The sequence below is a fragment of the Chrysemys picta genome, unplaced genomic scaffold (genome assembly GCF_011386835.1).
Source record: "Chrysemys picta bellii isolate R12L10 unplaced genomic scaffold, ASM1138683v2 scaf278, whole genome shotgun sequence".
NCBI lineage: Eukaryota > Metazoa > Chordata > Testudines > Emydidae > Chrysemys > Chrysemys picta.
The window spans coordinates 72501-79417 of record NW_027052985.1 but is presented as its reverse complement, the minus strand read 5'-3'; the positions used below and the strand labels follow the sequence as shown (position 1 = coordinate 79417).

The window sequence follows — 6917 nt, the reverse complement described above, 5'->3', positions numbered from 1 at the left end:
CAGCGGAGAGGGCGCGGGGCCCTCGCGCTGCTTTTCTTTCCCCCCCCGTGGTGCCCCGGGTGGCATCGAAGAAGGATGTCGGGAGTCAGACGGAGCCGGGCCCCTCGAGCCCCCCCCCTTCGCCCCGCTTTTCCCGGTGTCCCTTTCTTTGTACGTGGCGACGCGGCGCAGAGGCCGCCACCGCCTTCCAGGCAACCCGCTAGAGAAGAAGTCAGCGACCCAGACAGGGAGGGCAGCAGGGGTTACTGGTGCTCCAGCGAGAGGGCGGTACGGGGGTCCCACCGACGCCGAGGGCCAGCCCACCTCCCGCGGCCCGCGCCGCGTGGTGTGGTCCTGTCGGGGGGGGACCGCAGCGCGCCCCTGCTCGCTCTCGCGACCGTGTTTGGCCCTGCTGAGCCTCGCGGCTCCCTGGGTTTTTCGGACCCCTGGGTGGTCTGCCGGAACCGCTCGACCTCGCACGGCGGAGATCTCGGCCAGACGGCCCCACGCACGGAGGGCCGGGCAGGTGCCCGGGCCGCCCCGAGGAGGGAAGTCCCCATCGGTCCCTGGATCCGTGCACGCGAAAAGGAAGAGGGTCCCCATCCGCCTGAACACCGGACGGCCCCGCGGTTGGGGTGCCGGCCCGCGAAGGGCCCTTCCCGTCGCGAACGTCAGCGCCACATCGATCGGCGGGCGCGAGAGGAGCGGGCCCCCCCTCCCTCCGGGGGGCGCCGACACTCGGAGCTCGGCTCCCGGCCGCTGCGGGGCCCGTGAGCTAAGAGCCGGGCAAAGCGGGCCGTCTCGGCGGAGGGCCGGGTGCTGGCCTCCGCCCTCAAACGGGCCCGCTCCCCCCCTCCCACGCCGGGCAGGGTCGGGTACAATACTCGGATTGATCCCCTAGGCTGAGCTCCGGTTCTCACAGGCTCTGAAAAACCTGTCCTCAGAAATCTCCTCACACAATCCTCGAAAGGCAGGTCGAAAAAGCCAAAGCCCCGCCTTCGGCGGTACGAAACTGGAACTGGGCGCCACCTCGTGGTTCCCTCGGTCGGCCGAGACGGCGTGGGGCGACCCCTTCCGGACATCCGCGAGACGACCGGCCGTCAGGTCAACCCATTCGCTCCAAAGGGGTTGACCTGGTGGCCGAGAGGGGACTTTGAAAATTTTTCGGACTTGGAAAACTTTTTTTTTTTTTTTTCTTCCCCCAGCCCGCTTCCTCCGGGTTGACCCGGTGGCCGAGCGTCTCGCCGTCCCCGGACGCGGCGAGGGACTGCCTCCCGGCCGTCAGGATCGGGCCCACGGAAGTCTGATTTTAAAAAAAATTGGCCGACGCCACCGCGGAGGGCTACCCGGGCACCCCGGGCCCCGGAGCCGGAAAAGGGAAAAAAAGGATCGGGCCCACTAGAGACATGGACCCGGCCGCCAAGCAGGCCGCCCTGGGCTGACCCTCCCCGGCCGCAGCGAGGGACTGCCTCCCGGCCGACAGGATCGGGCCCCTGGAAGTCTGGGGGTGGGGGGGGGGGAAATCGCCCCACGCCCCCGAGGAGGGCTGCCCGGGCGGGCCTGGCCCCGGAGCTCGGAAAAAAAAAAAGGATCGGGCCCACTAGAGACATGGACCAGGCCGCCCTGGGCTCACCTTCCCCGGCCGCAGCGAGGGACTGCCTCCCGGTCGACTGGATCGGGCCCCTGGAAGTCTGGAAAAAGAAGAATGGAACCTGACGCCTCCGAGGAGGGGGCGCCCAGGGAAGGAGGGAGATCCGGGTTGACCTGCTGACCGGACGGGAAAGAGGCCACCGGGCGTCCCCCCCCTTAAAACCTAGGGGTTGACCTGGTGGCCGGAAAGCGAACCGGCCAGCAGGTGAACCCTTTCGATTCCACGGGTTGACCTGGTGCCCGGGAAGCGAACCGGCCAGCAGGTGAACCCGTTCGATTCCACGGGTTGACCTGGTGCCCGGGAAGCGAACCGGCCAGCAGGTGAACCCGTTCGATTCCACGGGTTGACCTGGTGCCCGGGAAGCGAACCGGCCAGCAGGTGAACCCGTTCGATTCCACGGGTTGACCTGGTGCCCGGGAGGGGACTCTGAAAATTTTTCAGCCCTTTCGACTCGGGGTTGACCTGGTGGCCGAGAGGGGACTCGCACGGCAGGCAAGCCGCCCTGGGCTCACCCTCCCCGGCCGCAGCGAGGGACTGCCACCCGGCCGACTGGATCGGGCCCCTGGAAGTCTGGAAAAAAGAATGGAACCTGACGCCTCCGAGGAGGGGGGCGCCCAGGGAAGGAGGGAGATCCGGGTTGACCTGCTGACCGGACGGGAAAGAGGCCACCGGGCGTCCCCCCCCTTAAAACCTAGGGGTTGACCTGGTGGCCGGAAAGCGAACCGGCCAGCAGGTGAACCCGTTCGATTCCACGGGTTGACCTGGTGCCCGGGAAGCGAACCGGCCAGCAGGTGAACCCGTTCGATTCCACGGGTTGACCTGGTGCCCGGGGAAGCGAACCGGCCAGCAGGTGAACCCGTTCGATTCCACGGGTTGACCTGGTGCCCGGGAGGGGACTCTGAAAATTTTTCAGCCCTTTCGACTCGGGGTTGACCTGGTGGCCGAGAGGGGACTCGCACGGCAGGCAAGCCGCCCTGGGCTCACCCTCCCCGGCCGCAGCGAGGGACTGCCTCCCGGTCGACTGGATCGGGCCCCTGGAAGTCTGGAAAAAAGAATGGAACCTGACGCCTCCGAGGAGGGGGCGCCCAGGGAAGGAGGGAGATCCGGGTTGACCTGCTGACCGGACGGGAAAGAGGCCACCGGGCGTCCCCCCCCCCTTAAAACCTAGGGGTTGACCTGGTGGCCGGAAAGCGAACCGGCCAGCAGGTGAACCCGTTCGATTCCACGGGTTGACCTGGTGCCCGGGAAGCGAACCGGCCAGCAGGTGAACCCGTTCGATTCCACGGGTTGACCTGGTGCCCGGGAAGCGAACCGGCCAGCAGGTGAACCCGTTCGATTCCACGGGTTGACCTGGTGCCCGGGAAGCGAACCGGCCAGCAGGTGAACCCGTTCGATTCCACGGGTTGACCTGGTGCCCGGGAGGGGACTCTGAAAATTTTTCAGCCCTTTCGACTCGGGGTTGACCTGGTGGCCGAGAGGGGACTCGCACGGCAGGCAAGCCGCCCTGGGCTCACCCTCCCCGGCCGCAGCGAGGGACTGCCACCCGGCCGACTGGATCGGGCCCCTGGAAGTCTGGAAAAAAGAATGGAACCTGACGCCTCCGAGGAGGGGGCACCCAGGGAAGGAGGGAGATCCGGGTTGACCTGCTGACCGGACGGGAAAGAGGCCACCGGGCGTCCCCCCCCCCTTAAAACCTAGGGGTTGACCTGGTGGCCGGAAAGCGAACCGGCCAGCCGGTGAACCCGTCCGATTCCACGGGTTGACCTGGTGGCCGGGAAGCGAACCGGCCAGCAGGTGAACCCGTTCGATTCCACGGGTTGACCTGGTGCCCGGGAGGGGACTCTGAAAATTTTTCAGCCCTTTCGACTCGGGGTTGACCTGGTGGCCGAGAGGGGACTCGCACGGCAGGCAAGCCGCCCTGGGCTCACCCTCCCCGGCCGCAGCGAGGGACTGCCACCCGGCCGACTGGATCGGGCCCCTGGAAGTCTGGAAAAAAGAATGGAACCTGACGCCTCCGAGGAGGGGGCGCCCAGGGAAGGAGGGAGATCCGGGTTGACCTGGTGACCGGACGGGAAAGAGGCCACCGGGCGTCCCCCCCTTAAAACCTAGGGGTTGACCTGGTGGCCGGAAAGCGAACCGGCCAGCCGGTGAACCCGTCCGATTCCACGGGTTGACCTGGTGGCCGGGAAGCGAACCGGCCAGCAGGTGAACCCGTTCGATTCCACGGGTTGACCTGGTGCCCGGGAGGGGACTCTGAAAATTTTTCAGCCCTTTCGACTCGCGGTTGACCTGGTGGCCGAGAGGGGACTCGCACGGCAGGCAAGCCGCCCTGGGCTGACCCTCCCCGGCCGCAGCGAGGGACTGCCTCCCGGCCGACAGGATCGGGCCCCTGGAAGTCTGGGGGGGGGGGGGGAATCGCCCCACGCCTCCGAGGAGGGCTGCCCGGGCGGGCCTGGCCCCGGAGCTCGAAAAAAAAAAAAAGGATCGGGCCCACTAGAGACATGGACCAGGCCGCCCTGGGCTCACCCTCCCCGGCCGCAGCGAGGGACTGCCTCCCGGCCGACTGGATCGGGCCCCTGGAAGTCTGGGGGGGGGGGGAAATGGAACCTGACGCCTCCGAGGAGGGGACGCCCAGGGAAGGAGGGAGATCCGGGTTGACCTGGTGACCGGACGGGAAAGAGGCCACCGGGCGTGCCCCCGTTAAAACCCCTAGGGGTTGACCTGGTGGCCGGAAAGCAAACCGGCCACTGGGTAGGCCGGTCGGCAACCTAGGGGTTGACCTGGTGGCCGGGAAGCGAACCGGCCAGCAGGTGAACCCGTCCGATTCCACGGGTTGACCTGGTGCCCGGGAGGGGACTCTGAAAATTTTTCAGCCCTTTCGACTCGGGGTTGACCTGGTGGCCGAGAGGGGCCTCGCACGGCAGGCAAGCCGCCCTGGGCTCACCCTCCCCGGCCGCAGCGAGGGACTGCCCCTCCCCACCCCCCGGCTGACAGGATCGGGCGCACTGGAAGTCCGGGACAGTATTTTCCCCGACGCCGGGGAGGGCGGGCGGAGGGGCTCTGGCGGCCAGCCCGGGCCCCGGAGCTCGAAAAGGAAAAAAGGACCGGGCCCGCGAGAGACGGGGGCCCTGCCGCAGGGGGGGGGGCAGTCCGACCGGGGCTCACCGTGCGGCAGGCCCGGGCGTCGGCAGGGGAAAGCGGGCGAGGAGGCGCGGGGCCGGGTGCCTACGGCCATACCGGACCGAACGCCCCCGATCCCGTCCGATCTCGGAAGGTAAACCGTCCCGGGCCTGGCTAGTACTTGGATGGGTGACCGCCTGGGAATCCCAGGTGCCGTAGGCAGCTTTTCCCGGTCCGAGTCAGCTCTCTCTCCTTTTCTGGGGGGGAAGGAGAGGGGGGGGACGGGCCGGAAAGCCCCTCGTCGCTCCTGCCGAGTCGGAGGTCGCGGCCGCAGGTCACGGGTCTGGGCGCCTGGGGTCCGGCTCCCCACCCACCCGGCTTCCTCCGCGGAGGACCCCCCCCGGGGCCACCGAAGCCGCTGGGGGAGACGCCGGGCATGGGGCGGACTGGCCCGGACCCTCCCGGCCGCCGGCCCGCAGGTCCGCCCCGAATCCCCCCCCGCGGCCACCCAGGCCAGGCCTGGCCAGGCGGGACGGACGGCGGGTGTCCAGCGCCCAGCGGCTTCCTCCAGCGGGGACCCACGGACCCCAAAGCCGCAGGGGGAGGCCCCGGGCCTGGGACGGACTCGCTCGGACCCCCTGCGCCCGGCCGCCGGCCCGCGGGACCGCCCCGAATCCCCCCGCGGCCACCCAGGCCAGGCCTGGCCAGGCGGGACGGACGGCGGGTGTCCAGCGCCCAGCGGCTTCCTCCAGCGGGGACCCACGGACCCCAAAGCCGCAGGGGGAGACCCCAGGCCCGGGACCGACTCGCTCGGACCCCCCGCCTCCCCTGCGCCCGGCCGCCGGCCCGCGGGACCGCCCCGAATCCCCCCGCGGCCACCCAGGCCAGGCCTGGCCAGGCGGGACGGACGGCGGGTGTCCAGCTCCCAGTGGCTTCCGCCAGCGGGGACCCACGGACCCCAAAGCCGCAGGGGGAGGCCCCGGGCCCGGGACGGACTCGCTCGGACCCCCCGCCTCCCCTGCGCCCGGCCCCCGGCCCGCGGGACCGCCCCGAATCCCCCCGCGGCCATCCAGGCCAGGCCTGGCCTGGCGGGCCGGTGTGCAGCTCCCCCGGGCTTCCTCCCCCGACGACCCGCGCCCCCCTGAGCCGCAGGCGGAGACCCCGGCCCCGGGGCGGACCGGCCCGGGCTCGCCCGAGCCCCCTGCGCCCGGCCCGCAGGACCGCCCCCCCGAATCCCCCGGGAGAGGCCCGGCCTGCACGCCACTGACGACCCGCGGCCCCCAAAGTCGCAGGAGGCGCCCCCCCCCCCCCGGTTAGCCCCGTCTCGCTCCGCGCCCCCCGCCCCTCGCTGCCGGGACCGGGCGCCGCCCCAGAGTCAGCCGCAGCCGGCCGGCCTGAGAGCTGCCCTCCTGTGGACGACGGTGAGTTTACCTTGATACTAACCGGCCGTCAGCCAGGTCAACCCCATTGCTAGACTGGGGTGGACCTGGTGGCCGAGTGGGGACTTGGAACATTTGACAGCTGCTTCCCGGGGCTTGACCGGTTGTCCTGAACGCCCCCCACCCCCACCCCCAGCCCCCGGCTCCTGCTCCCCTCTCCCCAGCCTCGGTGCTCCGCTCCCTGCCTCGGAGGCTGCCTCTCTGCGGCGCCTGCATCGCCTCCGAGGACGCGCACCCTCCGGAGGCTGGACGTAAACCCACCACTGCCGCCGACCCGGCTCTCCGAGGGACGACTGTGAGGCCCCCCACCCCACCCCACCCCCGGACCGCCCTGGGGACGACTGCTAAGCCTCCCCCACCGGACCGCCCGGGGGAAGACTGCGACGCCTCCCGCCAGGCCCCCACCCAGCCTGGGGGAAGACTGCTAAGCCTCCCCCCCACACACACACACACACACTGTCGGGGGATGACGATTAAGCCTCTCCCGGACTGCCCGGGGGAAGACTATTAAGCCTCCCCTGGAACCACTATTAAGCCTGCCCCCGGAGTCCTCGGGGGATGACTGCTAAGCCTCCCCCACCGGACCACCCGGGGCAAGACTGCTAAGCCTCCCTCCCACACACACACACACTGTCAGGGGAGGACTATTAAGCTTTCCCGCTGGAGCGCCCGGGGCGGACGACTGTTAAGCCTGCCCCCGGAGTCCTCGGGGGAGGACTATTAAGCTT

The 6917-nt window shown here is 70.1% G+C and overlaps 1 non-coding gene across 1 annotated transcript; it reads left to right on the top strand.

Annotated features, from left to right (window-relative positions):
- The first annotated feature begins 4853 nt into the window (after window positions 1-4853).
- On the top strand, window positions 4854-4972 carry LOC135978494 (5S ribosomal RNA). The gene has a single exon (XR_010595909.1). It is a non-coding gene; the product is annotated as a 5S ribosomal RNA (ribosomal RNA).
- Window positions 4973-6917: the final 1945 nt, after the last annotated feature.